This window comes from Salmo trutta, chromosome 1 (assembly GCF_901001165.1).
Source record: "Salmo trutta chromosome 1, fSalTru1.1, whole genome shotgun sequence".
NCBI classification, from domain to species: domain Eukaryota; kingdom Metazoa; phylum Chordata; class Actinopteri; order Salmoniformes; family Salmonidae; genus Salmo; species Salmo trutta.
The window spans coordinates 68607126-68624507 of record NC_042957.1 but is presented as its reverse complement, the minus strand read 5'-3'; the positions used below and the strand labels follow the sequence as shown (position 1 = coordinate 68624507).

General features: G+C 43.9%; 1 long non-coding RNA gene across 1 annotated transcript in view; it reads left to right on the top strand.

Annotated features, from left to right (window-relative positions):
- Positions 1 to 16764, top strand: part of LOC115206292 (uncharacterized) — a 38262-nt gene extending 21498 nt beyond the window's left edge. The window contains exons 2-8 of the long non-coding RNA XR_003880771.1: positions 6576 to 6669; positions 9056 to 9173; positions 9780 to 9888; positions 10033 to 10166; positions 10812 to 10894; positions 12103 to 12187; positions 16754 to 16764. This is a non-coding gene — a long non-coding RNA (uncharacterized LOC115206292). The remainder of the gene's footprint in view (positions 1 to 6575; positions 6670 to 9055; positions 9174 to 9779; positions 9889 to 10032; positions 10167 to 10811; positions 10895 to 12102; positions 12188 to 16753) is intronic.
- Positions 16765 to 17382: the final 618 nt, after the last annotated feature.

Genomic DNA, 17382 nt, shown 5'->3' with positions numbered 1-17382 from the left:
ATGACCGCGGCAGCTTTCCAATCTTTGGGAATCTCAGACGATACGAAAGAGATGTTGAACAGGCTAGTAATAGGGTTTGCAACAATTTCGGCAGATCATTCTAGAAAGAGAGGGTCCAGATTGTCTAGCCTAGCTGATTTGTATGGGTCCAGATTTTGCAGCTCTTTCAGAACATCAACTATCTGGATTTGGGTGAAGGAGAAATGGTGGGGGCTTGGGAGGGTTGCTGTAGAGGGTGCCAGGCAGTTGACCAGGGTAGGGTTAGCCAGGTGGAAAGCATCGCCAGCCGTTGAGAAATGCTTATTGAAATTCTCAATTATAGTGGATTTATTGGTGGTAACAGTGTTTCCTAGCCTCAGGGGGCAGCTGGGAGGAGGTGCTCTTATTCTCCATGGACTTTACAGTGTCCCAGAACTTTTTTGAGTTTGTACTACAGGATGCAAATTTCTGTTTGAAAAAGCTAGCCTTAGCTTTCTGAACTGCCTGTGTATATTTGTTCCTAACTTCCCTGAAAAGTTGCAACACCGATGGACAGCAGAGTGCCAGACCTCCTTTGAAACCCTGAAACGACACCTCGTCACACCTCCCATTTTGGGTCATCCCAACTTTGATTGCCCTTTTGTTGTTTACACTGATGCAAGTGATGTTGAACTTGGTGCTGTCCTAGTCCAACAGACTGGACTTGGCACTGAAGAAGTGCTAGCGTTCGCCAGTCGAACATTGAATGGAGCAGAACGGAACTACTCCACAACCGAGCAAGAGTGCCTTGCAGTTGTCTGGGCTTTGGAAAAGTGGAGGTACTACCTGGAGGGAAGACACTTCACTGTGGTTACTGACCATTCCTCTCTTGTGTGGGTGTTCAAGACCAACAAACCAAGCACCAGACTTATCAGATGGGCTCTACGGTTGCAAGAGTTCACCTTTGCAGTAGAATACAGGAAAGGAAAATACAACACTGTTCCAGATGCCTTATCCAGAGCTCCTGCTGGTGGTAATGGTGGCCCTCATCTTACATGTGCTACTGTCCTGTCAAGCAGTCGAGACTCACCCAAAACTGACTTTCCCATCTCTGATGAGGCCATTTGGAAAGCCCAACAGGATGATCCAGAAGTACAGGCTTTGTACCAGACTATCCTGGAAGATGGAGAAAAGATGGTCAATCCTACCACCAAGCTGACCATCATTGAAGACAAAGTCTACCGAGTTATACAACTACCTCACAGAACACTATACCAAATGTACATACCTGAAACTCTACGCCTTCAATTGCTTCAACATTTCCATGAAGACCCATTAGCTGGTCATTTGGGCAGGTTCAAAACCTACAAGCGGTTGCAAGCATTACTGTACTGGCCACATCTGAGCATGGATGTGAAGTCACACATTCGAAACTGTCAGGTTTGTCAAATATACAAACCAGAAGGTAGAAAGCCTGCTGGCAAGTTGCAGCAAACTGTGGTTACCCGACCTTGGGAAATGTTAGGAGTGGATTTCATGGGTCCATTTCCTAGAAGCTCCAATCAGAATGTGTACATGCTTGTTTTTGTTGATTACTATTCCAAGTGGGTGGAGCTCTTTGCCCTGCGTCAGGCCACAGCAAGGACTGTCTCTAACATCCTTACGAAAGAGATCTGACTCGCTGGGGAGTGCCTGATTACATCCTGTCTGATCGAGGTTCCCAATTCGTCTCTGATCTCTTTGAGGAGACCTGCCAAAGATGGAACCTGAGACAGAAGTTGACCACGGCCTATCACCCACAGACCAACCTCACTGAGAGAGTTAATCTAACCTTGAAGACAATGGTTGCTTCCTATGTAGGGACCCAGCACAAACACTGGGACAAGCACCTTCACGAGTTTCGATTTGCCCTGAATTCTGCTGTGCAAGAGTCCACTGGAGTCACACCTGCAGAGCTGAACCTGAGTCGTCCCCTCCGAGGACCCTTGGAGATGGTGCTACAGCCCCAGCAGGTTACTCCAGACGCTGCTTGCTATGACCAGGTAGTCCATCTCCACGACTTGAGAGCTCTTGTCTCAAAGAACATGATCCAGGCTCGACTCAAGCAGAAGAGAAATTATGATAAGAAGAGACGAGACATGCAGTTCCAGCTTTGTGATCGGGTGTGGCTTCGCTCTCATCCTTATTCAAAAGCTGAACAATTCTTCTCGGCCAAGCTCGCTCCTAAATGGCAAGGACCATATAGGATTGTGGAGCAGAGCGGCCCTTTGAACTATCGAGTGGTGAAAGAGGACACAGGTGAAGATATGCGCGTTGTCCATGTCTCACACCTTAAGGCCTGTTACCCCTCGGCTGAGGAATTGGAGGAGATTGAGCGCCGCAAGGTCCTGGAGATCTTTGAAGAGGAAAGTGAGGAGACTTTTCTCGGATTCCCAGACCCAGAAGTCTCACGCCTTAAGGCCTGTGACCCCTCGGCTGAGGAGCGTGAGCGGCAAAAAGTTATGAATATTTTTGTAGAGGAAAGTGATGAGGAGACCTTTCTCGGTTTCCCCGACCAAGATGTGCCTTCCAGGGCAATGGTCGGCTTTTTCCAGGGGAGGGGGTGTGTGACGGCCCTGAATGTTTCTGAACCGTCTCAGTGCTTCTCCTTCAAATAGGGCGCTATCCCTTTAATTCTCAATTAATTAGTGCTTCTCCTTCCAATAGGGCGCTTCCCCTTTAATTCCCAATTAAATAGCCAGCACCAGCTGTGCAAAAGTGGAGTTGTGATGGAAACGTGAATGAGGATGTGTTAAACCCTCAGTTCTGAAGCTTCTCTCTTCCGTTTGATGTGTTGCTGTAAAAGTGTGCTTTGTGTAGCCTAATAGAAAATCTACCCAGGATCGGATCCACTCTTTGCATCCGTGGACTACACCTCCGTTGGTTTTCGTGGCCTTTCTCCGCTGGAGATCTGTCGGCGGATTGGCTTCTCTGACTGACCGACTGACTACAACCTTTTTTGTATACGGTATTTCATTTGTTTTGGGGTGATGTATATTGTGATGATTTATGTAGTTAGTTGTAGTTGAGGATTTATTGAAATGTGTGGTAAAATATTTGTTCTTTTCATTGTATGATTGACACTGGGTTTACGCTACACTGTATGAACGGACAACCATTGCGTGACTAAGGTCACTTGAGTTCCCTGAACTTGTTTACCGGGCTGGACTCTTTTTAGGCCCGAGGTACAGGACATTTCTGGAGGAACCAGAGCTGTTTAAAGCTCATTATTGTTATATTGTTGTGTGTGATCATTTATGTTGTTAATACATCCACGCAAAAGAATAGTTGTTTTGAAGTTATTTCCATTGTTTTAAGGGTTCATGAAAAGTGTATTTCCATCCTGACATTTACATGAGTCCTTTGTATTGGTGTAGACTTGACGGACCAGATGGGACTCATTCCCTATCAAACTAAAAGGAGAAACTAATATTTTCTCTGGTAGGCACAACCTACCTGGCACCCCTATAAAGTATAACCTCAAGTCAAAACCGTTACAACGGGGGCTATTCGATGCTAATGCAGAACGCCATAGGATGTTTTTGTGCTGGTCAAGGGCAGACAGGTCTGAAGTGAACCATGGACTATATCTATTCCTATTTCTACATTTTTTGAATGGAGCATGCTTATTTAAGATGGTGAGGAAGGCACTTGTAAAGAATAACCAGGCATCCTCTACTGACGGGATGAACCAGACAAATACCTTCAGGCATTTGGTTATTGCTTCCAGGGATGAACCAGACTTGTGGAGGTTTCCAGTTTTTTTTCTGAGGCCTTGGCTGATTTCTTTTGATTTTCCCATGATGTCAAGCAAAGAGACACTGAGTTTGAAGGTAGGCCTTGAAATATATCCACAGGTACACCTCCAGTTGACTCAAATGATGTAAATTAGCCTATCAGAAGCTTCTAAAGCCATGACATCATTTTCTGGAATTTTCCAAGCTGTTTAAAGGCACAGTCAACTTAGTGTATGTAAACTTCTGACCCACTGGAATTGTGATAAGGTGAATTATAAGTGAAATAATCTGTCTGTAAACAATTGTTTGAAAAATTACTTGTGTCCTGCACAAAGTAGATGTCCTAACCGACTTGCCATAACTATAGTCTGTTAACAAGACATTTGTGGAGTGGTTGAAAAACGAGTTTTAATGGCTCCAACCTAAGTATACGTTAACTTCCGAGTTCAACTGTATGTTGATTTTGTGGCCAATTAACCATTTCTTTGTGGATTTTAATGAGTGCTTGGGGATATTGTTTTGCTGAAAGATCCATTTGCGGCCAAGTTTCAGCTTCCTGGCAGAGGAAACCAGGTTTTTGCTTAAAATGTCCTTGTACTGGGTAAAGTTCATGTTGACTTTAACAAGGGCCCTAGGACCAGTGGAGGTCACGGTTGGGCTCAACTCAGAATTTAATTGAGAATGCCTCAAACTGTAAATTCCAATTCAATTGGGATACAGAATTGCAATTTGAATTTGAACTAAAAGAAATAGAATTTAATTCAATTAAATTCAAATACTTATTCTATGCTATATTAGGTGTAGTCTATACAAATATATAGTGCATTTGCAAAGTATTCAGACCCCTTGATTTTTTTTTTGATTTTGTTACGTTACAGCCTTATTCTAAAATCGATGAAATTGTTTTTTCCCCTCGTCAATCTACACACAATACCCCATAATCACAAAGCAAAAACAGGTTTATAGACATTTTTGCAAATTTAATTAAAAAAAACTTAAATATCACATTTTGATAAGTATTCAGACCCTTTGCTCAGTACTTTGTTTAAGCACCTTTGGTAGTGATTACAGCCTCAAGTCTTCTTGGGTAGGACGCTACAAGCTTTGCACACCTGTATTTGGGGAGTTTCTCCCATTCTTCTCTGCAGATCTTCTCAAGCTCTGTCAGGTTGGATGGGGAGCGTTGCTGCACAGCTATTTTCAGGTTTCTCCGGAGATGTTCGATCGGGTTCAAGTCCAGGCTCTGGCTGGGCCACTCAAGGACATTCAGAGACTTGTCCCGAAGCCACTCCTGCGTTGTCTTGGCTGTGTGCTTAGGGTCGTTGTCCCGTTGGAAGGTGAACTTTTGCCCCCAGTCTGAGGTCCTGAGCACTCTCGAGCAGGTTTTCACCAAGGATCGCTCTGTACTTTGCTCCTTTCATCTTTCCCTCGATCCTGATTAGTCTCCCAGTCCCTGCCACCATGCTTCACTGTAGGGATGGTGCCTGGTTTCTTCCAGACGTGACACTTGGCATTCAGGCCAAAGAGTTCAATCTTGGTTTCATCAGAACAAATAATCTTGTTTCTCATGGTCTGAGAGACTTTAGGTGCCTTTTGGCAAACTCGAAGTGGACTGTCATGTGCCTTTTACTGTGGAGGGGCTTCCGTCTGGCCACTCTACCATAAAGGCCTGATTGGTGGAGTGCAGCAGAGATGGTTGTCCTTCTGTACGGTTCTCCCATCTCCACAGAGGAGCTCTGTCAGAGTGGCCATCAGGTTCTTGGTCATCTTCCATTTTTGGTACCCTTCCCCAGATCTGTGCCTCGACACAATCCTGTCTCGGAGCTCTAAGGACAATTCCTTCAACCTAATGGCTTGTTTTTTGCTCTGACGAGCACTCTCAGCTGTCGGACCTTATATAGACAGGTGTGTGCCTTTCCAAAATCATGTCCATTCAATTCAATATACCAGAGGTGGCTTCCAATCAAGTTGTAGAAACATCTCAAGGATGATCAATGGAAACAGGATGCACCTGAGCTCAGTTTCGAGTCTCATAGCAAAAGGTCTGAAAATAATGTTTCAGTTTGTTTAATACACAAATTGCAAAAAATCTGTTTTTGATTTGTCATTATGGAGTGTTGTGTGTAGATTAATGAAGAAAATAAATTGTAATATTTTTTTTAGAATAAGTGTAACTTATTTTTTTATTTAAAAAGTCAAGGGGTCTGAATACTTTCCAAAGGCACTGTATATGCCATGTTTTTGCTTAGAAAATAGTCCTGAATTTAATAAACATTTTAGGCAGAAGAACTCTAGAGAACTTTGGTGTAACTTACGGAGTGACATACCGAGTAACAATATTGGCTGCTTGTGAAGTCTGTGACCATCAAGATACCAAATGTCAAAGACCTTCTGGAGCACATTGTGCTGATTGATCTTCCAGGCAATGGAGATTGCAACAAGAGTAGAGATGAGGAAATCGGTAATTATAAATGTATTCTCATACACTGCATTTACAACTACAAACAAATGAATTTACCTAACCCTGCAATTTACATATACACTTGTAGTTGAGATGCCAAAAAAATGTAATACTTCAGGTTGTTGGAAGATGCACCACCATGTGGATTGTGAGTGAAATTAATCGACCAGTGTCAGAGAAGGAAGCTTGGGAGATCTTAGACAGAAGTGTCAGCTACTTGGGACACGGGGGACAATGTCGAAGCATCAGTTTCATCTGCACAAAAACAGACAACATGTGTGGATTATGACATGTAATATTAAGATCACTTTTGGTAACATTACACCAACCATTTTTACAGCTTGAATAAATGTTGACTGACAAGCATAATCTTATTTTAGGAAGAAAAAAAAAGAACGTGACAGTATATTGAGCAGAAATAAGGTTGCCAAGAAAAAGGTGGAAGAGAAATTCAACAAGCAAACAAAAATCAAGGTAAATTACAGAGCCATTATTTCATGCTTTGAAAATAAATCTTTATTTATGCTTTTACTTTCTCTCACCAACCTTTCAGGAACAAGTCAACATTGACAAGGACTTTTTCCAAGTGTTTACTGTGTGTCAATGTTCGTCGCCTGAGGAGGAGAAATCATCGGACCAATATGCAGCGGTTATATTGCTCATCTTCTTATTAGAAGGAAAAAAATACTTATACAAAACAAACGACGAAAACCAGTCCCGTAAGGTGCTCAGACTATACGAGGAAACAACTATCCACAAAACCCCTACTTAAATATGATCTCTAATCAGAGGCAACGAGGATCAGCTGCCTCCAATTAGAGATCAACCCAAACATACACAACATAGAAATAGAACTAGAAAGGAAAACATAGAAATAGATAACATAGATCAAACCCAAAACAAACACCCCCCTGCCACACCCTGACCATACTATAATAACAAAATAACCTCTTTACTGGTCAGGACGTGACAGTACACCCCCCCCCCCCCCCCCCCCCAAAGGTGCAGACCCCGAATGCACCTCAAAAACAACAACCCACAAAAAGAAACCCAAACATAAAGGGAGGATGGCCACTGTCACCGACGGTTCTTGTGCTACACCCCTTCCCAATACGGAGGTGGCTCTGGCTTCGGGCTTAGTCCCCAATCTAACCTGCCCACCCCCGCAGAAGGCTCTGGGTCGCATACCACTGCTTTAGGCTCTGGGTTGCATATCACTGCTGTAGGTTCTGGGTCACAGGGCGACTCTGGCAGCTCCGGACTGGAGGGCGACTCTGGAGGCCGAGTGCTCACAGCAGGCACAGGCTGTACCGGGTTATGGAGGCGCACTGGAGGGTGAGTGCGCAGAGCAGGAACAGGACGTACTGGACTGGGCAGGCGCACTCGAGGCCTGATGCGTGGGGCTGGCTTTGGAGGCACAAGACTAGTAACACGCACCTCATGGCTAGTGCGGGGAGCAGGAACAGGACGTACTGGACTGGGCAGGCGCACCAGAGGCCTTTTGCGTGGGGCTGGCTTTGGGGGCGCCAGACTAGTGACACGCACCTCAGGGCTAGTTCGAGGAGCAGGAACAGGACGCGCTGGACTGGGCAGGCGCACTAGAGGCCTGATGCGTGGGGCTGGCTTTGGGGGTGCCAGACTAGTAACACGCACCTCAGGGCTAGTGCGGGAAGCAGGAACAAGGTACACTGGGTCCTGGAGACGCACTGGAGGTCTGGAGCGTACGGCCTGCACAACCCTTCCTGGCTGAGTGCTCAACCTAGCCTGGCAACGCTGAGGAGCTTTCACCGATCGCACCGGGCTTTGAATGCGTCTGGGCAATACAGTGTGCATTTCCGCATAGCTCGGTGCTTTCTTGATCCGTCGCTCCCCATAATAAGCACGGGAAGTTGGCTCAGGACACTTTTGAATGTGAGTCAAAAGGGAAATTAAAGTATTATCAGCGTTTTTTGCCCCAGCCTCCCGTTTACCAGAGTCCTAGCTAGCGGAAGGCAGGGGCAACTGGTAGTTAGTGTCCTTTTCTCCCATCTGCCGAACATCTGCATTCAACATCGTTAACAGAACTGCGGCAAAACAGTGCCCGACAGGTGGGGGCGAAGGACACTGTCTACCGGTCACCCCTGCCTCCCGCTAGCTACTCCGGCAAACAGCAGGCGGGAGGCTGGGGAGACACTGTATGCTAGCTTGCTAGTTAGCAACACCATGTGCTAGCATGATAGTTAGCTAGCACACAGTGTCACCCCTGTCTTCCGCCTGCTGTGTACCAGAGAAAACCATGCCCGACAGGCTGGGGCAAAGGACACAGTCTACTGGTGTGCTAGTCGCCCCCGCCCCTTCTTCTTCTGTGTTTATCGGCGGTTCGCATCCAACGTTGTGGTGCGTACCGCCACCAACTGTATTGGAGTGCCCCCGCCTCCCGCATGTGTACCAAAGTCCTCGCTTAAAAATGGACCAATAGAAGTATAAAGAGGGGTTCCTGCAGATGCAGGAATGCCCACATGCAGGAACACCCCTGAATTGCGGGCTGCAGTTGCACCCTTCTCAACACTGATACTGGCATGAGCATTATGCAAGTTTTTATTTTCTTTGAAGATGGCATTAAATTGTTCCCATACACAAGCAACCTCAGCTGTGCAAGTTATTTTCCTATTTATAATATCAACATAACTCTGAATTCAAACAACATTATTAAATCAATAAACAGTACAATTGGTCTATTTTGGTTTCACACAATACAGAAATGGGGACTCTTGCTTTGTTGGTTTTGATTCCAAACTTTCTTTTTCACAGCACGGTTACTGGCTTTGATTGAATACATGTAGGTCCCTTATAGTTGTAATTAAAACATACTTTATTTCAGAAATCAAAGCAAGGGCAGCTCAAACAATGATTTGATTGATAACTTCACCCTTGACACAAACAGCTTGGTTGAGGAGCACCCAGAAGAGTCACTGCATCTGACATTCCTCAAGACGGAGGTAGGGTGTGATATTTGTATTCACTCAAAACTACTGGAAAGGTTTAATTACAGCAAACACTGCTTTCATTTTAGGCTGCTCACAGATTTTGTGCTATGATGTGAACTCCTTCATCATGCCAAACAGTTGTTTAGCATGACAAGGAGTGGAAAGAAGTGGCATGACTGCTAGGCTACTGTCGTTTGGCCTAGAGACCTTATTCACCTTGAACATGCTGCCCAAATATGGCTAGTGTGGTAAATAGTAAAACGTGGAGTTTTTAGGGTGGATAGTGATGACAATGTGCTAACAGCTAATCTAATAGACAGGTGACACTTTTGTATGATTTTGTTGTGTTTTAAATGGAGCACTTTCTACTCCTTCAGAAAATGAACGTTAGTCAATAAATAATGGCCACCGCATGAATACAGTATATTTATTGGCCCTCAATTTGTCATCTGATCCTTTCCCCCCAGAGCATCAAGCAAAGCTTGTCAAATTGCAGTTATGTTTCTAGTGTGATGTTATGATGATTGATATTATTAATATTATTATTATATTTATTAGTTAAGAGAATCCAAATACAGTTAATGACAATGTTGTTGAATAATATTTTCTGTCTGATAGGAAACCAAATTGAAGGCAAAACTAAAGAGGGACATCTGTGAGAGGAAGAAAGAAATCTACAACATTCTCCCAAAGTCAATCAGTGACACAATGCGCCCATGCTATGAAAGTAGGTTTTGAGATTGATATTTAGTAATGTTCTATAGCGCACAGAAACTTTGACCTAGGATTGGCATAACATTTGAGATAACAATTTGCTTAGCAGTATTTCAGTAGCAAACCTTGGTTGTGAAATGTGCTGTCTGTATTTTAGGGGCGGTACAGTATACGGGAACAGACAGCCTGGAGAGTATGTGAAAGGAACTGAGGAATCACTTGAAGAAATCTATGGGAGAAATGTTCCACAAGGCCAAGAAAGAGATGCTGGATCTCCTCAATGAAATGAAGGTTTACATCCCCCTTTATTTGACCATTCAGTGACAAATACGAAGGTCCATCTATAGCATCCTTAGTCACGTAAGACGTTCAGTTGTATAGGAGTTGATACTGTTGAGTTGATTCTTAGGATTTTCTGAGTTTGTGTCCAGGATATGAGACAGCATTAGCAGCATGGCTATTCCAACAGCCTGCAGGAACGGCCCTTTCTTTCAATTGATATCATTGATTGGCAAGAGTTCCTTAAACTAGGTTTCCAGGTCTGAAGGAAGTAATGAAAACCATCAGTCCTGTGGGCCTCCACGATTGAACTTGAAATGCACTGATTGTCCTTGAGATGCCCTTGATTTTAGAGCAGGTGTCTACAATTTTTTTTTAAGGGAGTTTCTGGAACCAGCAAAGTAAAGGAAAAAATACAGGTTGATGATTATTGTCATGAGTTTTGTCCTGGAGGCAGAACTGAGCGATTTCCCCTTAGATAGCCAATTTTGACTTTGTAGCCTATCTTTTGCGACCAACTTCATATTGTTTGTTTTTTCTGTGAGGGGTTCAGATGATCGCAGACAGGCAATAATATTCCAAAAGTACATATATAAAGAAACAAAAAAACATTAAACAACAGTTATTTGTCCTGTCTGTCCCATCTCCCCTTCTCAGTAGGTGCGACCCATTCCTATCCCTCCCTCCCCCGCATGGGCTCGTGTTGTGGACATATCTATGCGTAAAACAAAACATCATGGGTAACTCATCTTATGTTTGTAAAATTGTTTGTGGGACCAAGGCACACATGAATAGAATCAGCCTGCATACATCAATATTCGATACAGATATAAAAAATACAATTGATACATTCAAACATGATTACATTACATTAACTCATAATACGCTTTTTACATTTTCGTCTGCTCTATTGAGTGTATCTAATGTTGTTTCCTTGGCGCTGTTCACACAAGCCATGGAGAGCTCTAGTGAAAGGACGTCAAGGAAGTGTTGTAGCTACTGAGTTATGCTGAGCTTATGTGGAGGTTTCCATCTGGTCGCCAACATTATTTTTGCCGCAGTCAGTCCAGGCAACCATACTCATTTCTGGGGTACTGTGAGAGTCAATGAAAAGTCATCATTCAATAATAATATATTGGGGAGATGGCAGCACCAACTATGCTCGACACAGACCTGGCAAACTGTGACCAAAAGGTTTTCACACTGGGGGAGTCCCACATCATATTCAACCGCAGGGACTGCGGTTGAAAATTAGCCGGCTGGCTAAAACCGGCACTTTTACTGAAACGTTGATTAATGTGCACTGTCCCTGTAAAAATAAAATAAACTCAAACTCAATATAGGTTCCAATATTTCTTTGAGAACACAACAGACAATTTGGAATAGGAGCAATTGGGAGCGTTTCCGTGGAGTCAAATACAATCTGTGAATGAATTTGTAGTGTATTAGTTGACTATTCTAATTTCGGGAGTATATTGGGATATTGTTCTAGACTCTTTCCCAATCTGTATTTTGTTTGTAGTCTTTAAGATATGTATTCCATACCGTAACTATTCCCATTAGTTTACAGAGGGCTTCTAGTAGTATAGATTGGATACAAAACATCCACTTGTATTCTGGCTACCTAACAACTCAGTGAGTGGGTGGAGTGGGAGTGGTTGACTCCATAGGACTCCATAAGTGTGAGTCCCATGGAGCTTTTTGGTCTTAATTGGTCAGTGAAATATTGGAACCTACATGCATATGACGTGGCACTGCCCCAGTGTGAAGACCTTTTGGTCACAGGATGCCAGGTGTGTTGGTGCTGCCATTCCCAATCTCCCCAATATATAATTGTTGAATGATGACTCTTCACTGAGTCTTCACTGACTTAGATATGTTCTTATGAACTGCTATTATGTGTACCATAAAATAATGCGTTACCTAAAACCTTTCTGTCCTAAATCAGAAACATATTGTGGAGGAGCTGGAGCATGAACTATAAGAATCCATGAGCCAGTCACTCAAGACGCCTGACAGCTTGCTCGTCCCAGGTAAAGGGAAGAGACCATTGTGGTATATAACAACCATATACAGGATTATAAACCATGTAGTTTGGGTCCTGGATGCTGATTGGCTGAAAAAGCATTTCAACAGTGTGTATTTCAGACTACAGGTATGACACAACATACTTGCTTACTGTTCTATTTGTGTTAGTAACCAGGGGTTTTGGTATGTGAAAGGGGGATACCTCATCAGTTGTACAACTGAATGCCTTCAACTGAAATGTATCTTCCCCGTTTATCCCAACCCCTCTGAATCAGAGAGGTGTGGGGGGGCTGCCTTAATCAACATCCACGGCACCCGGGGAACAGTGGGTTAACTGCCTTGCTCAGGGGCAGAATGACAGATTTTTACCTTGTCAGCTCGGGGATTCGATCCAGCAACCTTTCAGTTACAGGCCCAATGCTCTAACCACTAGGCTACCTGCCACCCCATATTGGCCACAGTCCGTAGCTGTATCCAGACACTCCAAATTGCATTGTGCATAACAACAGCCCTAATCTGTGGTATATTGGCCAATATTCCACACCCCCTTGGGCATTATTGCTTAATTGTTCAGTCAGCCAACCAAACTCTAACAATTCAAGACCATTGATATCAATGGTCAACAAAGCGGATTCATTTGAACTGCTTCTTAAATCAGTAAATGCAGACATTGGAAAAAATATCCCAGATAAATCTCTTTTCCTACAAGACTATCAACTGTTAAGAAATGACAGGTCCAGAGGGGATGAGAGGAGGAGGCGGGTCCTTCGGAAAGTATTTAGACCCCTTGACCTTTTCCACATTTTGTTACAGTTAAAATTGATTAAATACATTTTTGTCCTCAGCAATATACACACAATACCCCATAATGATGAAGCGAAAACAGGTTTTTAGAAATTGCTGCAGATGTATTAAAAATAAAAAACTGAAATACCTTATTTACATAAGTATTCAGATCATTTGCTATGAGACTCAAAATTGAGCTCAGGTGCATCCTGTTTCCATTGATCATCCTTGAGATGTTTCTACAACTTGATGGTAGTCCACTGTGGTAAATTAAATTGATTGGACATGATTTGAAAAAGGCACACACCTGTCTACATAAGGTCCCACAGTTGACAGTGCATGTCAGAGCAAAAACCAAGCCATAAGGTCAAAGGAATTGTCCATACAGCATAGACAGGATTGTGTCGAGGCACAGATCTGGGGAAGGGTAACAAAACATTTCTGCAGCATTGAAGGTCCCCAAGAACACAGTGGTCTCCATCATTCTTAAATGGAAGAAGTTTAGAACCACCAAGACTCTTTCTAGAGCTGGCCGTCCGGCCAAACTGAGCAATCGGGGGAGAAGGGCCTTGGTCAGGGAGGTGACCAAGAACCCGATGGTCACTGACAGAGCTCCAGAGTTCCTCTGTGGAGATGGGAAAACCTTCCAGAAGGACAACCATCTCTGCAGCACTCCACCAATCAGGCCTTGATGGTAGAGTGGCAGACGGAAGCCACTCCTCAGTAAACGGCACATGACAGCCCACTTCGAGTTTGCCAAAAGGCACCTAAAGACTCTCAGACCATGAGAAACAAGATTCTCTGGTCTGATGAAATCAAGATTGAACTCTTTGGCCTGAATGCCAAGTGTCACGTCTGGAGGAAACCTGGCACCATCCCTATAGTGAAGCATGGTGCTGGCAGCATCATGCTGTGGGGATGTTTTTCAGCGTCAGGGACTGGGAGACTAGTAAGGATCGAGGGAAAGATGAACGGAGTAAAGTACAGAGAGATCCTTGATGAAAACCTGCTCCAGAGCACTCAGGACCTCAGAATGGGGTGAAGGTTCACCTTCCAACAGGGCAACGACCCTAAGCACACAGCCAAGACGACGCAGGAGTGGCTTCGGATCAAGTCTCTGAATGTTCTTGAGTGGCCCAGCCAAAGGCCGGACTTGAACCCGATCTAACATCTCTGGAGAGACCTGAAAATATCTGTGCAGCAATGCTCCCTATGCAACCTGACAGAGCTTAAGAAGATCTGCAGAGAAGAATGAGAGAAACTCCCCAAATACAGGTGTGCCAAGCTTGTAGCGTCATACCCAAGAAGACTCAAGGCTGTAATCGCTGCCAAAGGTGCTTCAACAAAGTACTGAGTAAAGGGTCTGAATACTAACGTAAATGTGATATTTCAGTTTTTTATAATTGAACAAACATTTATAAAAGCCTGTTTTTGCTTTGTCATTATGGGGTATTGTGTGTAGATTGATGAGGGAAAAACGCTTTAATACATTTTAGAATAAGGCTGTAACGTAACAAAATGTGGAAAAAGTCAAGGGAAAGTCTGAATACTTTCCGAAGGCACTGTATGTGAATCACAGTAAGCAGACAAAGAGAAGAACTGACCTAGAGAAAGAAGAGTTTGAGTGTATGTGGCTTCAGCTTCGTCCTAAACCACTCCCCAGCTCAGTTTCAACTCTACTCTTACATCCATCATGGGCAATTGAGAAAACACTTCAGCAGAACACTGGATTATCTCATAAACACCATCGATGTGATCAGGATGTCCTCTCCCCAAATGGGAATCAGCCTGTGTGGAGACTTGAATTACCTGCCCATCAAGATCCTGAAAGACAAGACTTGAGGGGACTCCATCCTAGATGTGATCATTATAAATCTGCCGTATCACTGCAACACCCCCACTGACTGTACTTGCTCCTCTCGGCTCTAGTGATCACAAATGTCTGCTGTTCTCCCCATACACAACATCAGGAGGGAGAAGCGATGTGCCACGAAAAAGGGTACGTCTGGTAAACCAGAAAAAGAAAGGAGGCCTTGTACCGACTGGTCTGCCATATACTGTACAAGGTGGAGAGCATTGATGCAAAGGTGGAGACGTTCTCCTGCATTCAAACTGCTCTTAATGTATGCATGCCAATCAGAAATAAGAAAACAACAACACTGGACAAGCCCTGGATGACTGAACAAATAAAGGCTGCATCCGGAAAAGACAGAAGACTTTCAACAGATGAAGGAAAACAATGAAATGGAGAAACTACAGAAACGCCGTGCAAATGCTTATCAAGAAAGCAAAGAAAAACTACAACATTTTTTAAATCCAGGACCCAAAGAGGAAAAACTCAACAGAGGACTGGGACGAAAGAAAACATCAGCAGGGAGAATTCAGGTCAAGGGAGTTGAAAACGACAATGTGGCTGATGTTTTTAATGGCTTCTTTGCTGAGGCTTGGACAAGCACCATATATCTTGCCACCTTCCCATGCCTACAAGGCAGGTTGAGCTGTGCAGCATTGACCAGATAAAGCAAACTCTGACAAGAGTTTGTGGGCCTTATGTCAGTCCAGCCTGGCTACTAAAAGAGCATGTAGAACATCTAGTCCATCATCACACACATAGTTAAAACCTCCTACTGGCAGGGGACTGTTCCTGCTGCCTGGAAGACTGACAATGTGTGTCCCATAACTAAAGTTTCAAACCCAGGTACAACGAGTGACTGGAAGCCCATTTCTCTAACTTCATGCCTTAACTTCATGCTTTATCATGAAAGAACTCATGCCAACAGTCCTCTGAGTGCACGAATCAGTATGCCTACCTTCCAAAGTCCAGCACTACTACTGCCCTTATGAAAGCCACACACTCCTGGCTGACAGCTACAGACTCCAGAAAACCAACAATGGTGAGAGTTACTTGCTGAGATATCCAATGCCTTTGATCGAGTAGATCATGCAAAGCTCCTGAAACATCTGTCTGACATTGAACTGTGCCCAAGGTGAAAAGCCTGGCTCCACAGCTATACCACAGGAAGAAGGCAGAGGGCGATAGGGTGAGGGGCATAAATGTGCTATCTGTTTCTCCTTCACATGTCCACCTGCATATCCAGTGTCCACTCTGGACACTGGGTATGCAGATGTTGTAGAGCTGTCCCAAGCCATACCACTAATCAGTATCCAAGAGGACATTTCAATGGTCTTGGAGACAAAGCAATTGGAAGAGTGGCCACATCCAACAACATGCTACTGAATAAGAGTCTGTGGAAATTCGGATATGTTTTTCAAGAGACCCTCGACAACCTGCACCACTCATCCTAGGGGGACAGGAAGTACCAGTGCTAACAACAACCAAGTATCTTGGTTTTCATCTAGACTAACCTCAGAGGTGACACATATGTGGACCAATCAGTGAGGAAGGCCTAAAAACGCCTGCACATTCAACTGTTCTTGACAGAGATGGCCTACCCACTGAAGATCTGGTCCCAGTATACACTACACGGGTCAGGCCTTGTTTGGAATATGGTGGAGTGCTGAATATAACCATCATGACAAAACATTTAACTGCATGTTGTGTAGAGGCAAAACTCCCAATTCCAGATTCATACTATACTACTTGTCAAACTATATACTTTCTACAGCCCAGTTTAAGCTGGTACTTATCTTGTGTTTTAACTAAGAAACTAGCAACCAATACTTTTGTGGTACTTACTGTACCTCAAATAATTAGGCACAATTAAATACCTGGTACCAAATGTTACATGGTGAACATTTAAGCTTATGTCAATGCTTCTTTGCAGATGTCTCTGAGGAATATGAAGAGATGAAGTGCTATGGGAAACTGCCCAGCAGCACCAATGCAACAACAACTGCCTGATCAAGAAAAGCCTGTCTAAAATCAGTCAATCTGGGATTTGCAGGCTAATTAGATAATCATAATAATGTTTTTTGTCTCAATGTATTTTCTCTTCTCTGTCATAGCCTATTTGATATGCACCCTTAACTAACCCAACAGTACAATGCCTGTATGTTTAATATTAGTATTGTAAAGGTTATGGGTAGGAGTTTTATATTTTTTACCTTTATTTAACTAGGCAAGTCAGTTAAGAATCAATTCTTATTTACAATGATGGCCTACCCCGGCCAAACCCGGATGACGCTGGGCCAATTGTGTGCCGCCCTATGGGACTCCCAATCACGGTCAGATGTGATACAGCCTGGATTCAAACCAGGGACTGTAGTGACCCCTCTTGCACTGAGATGCAGTGCCTTAGACCGCTTGCGTCACTCGGGAGCCCAGTAACTCGGCACCGTAGCCTAGTGGTTAGAGCGTTGGACTTGCAACTGAAAGGTTGCAAGTTTGAATCCCTGAGCTGACAAGGTACAAATCTGTCGTTCTGCCCCTGAACATGGCAGTTAACCCAATTTT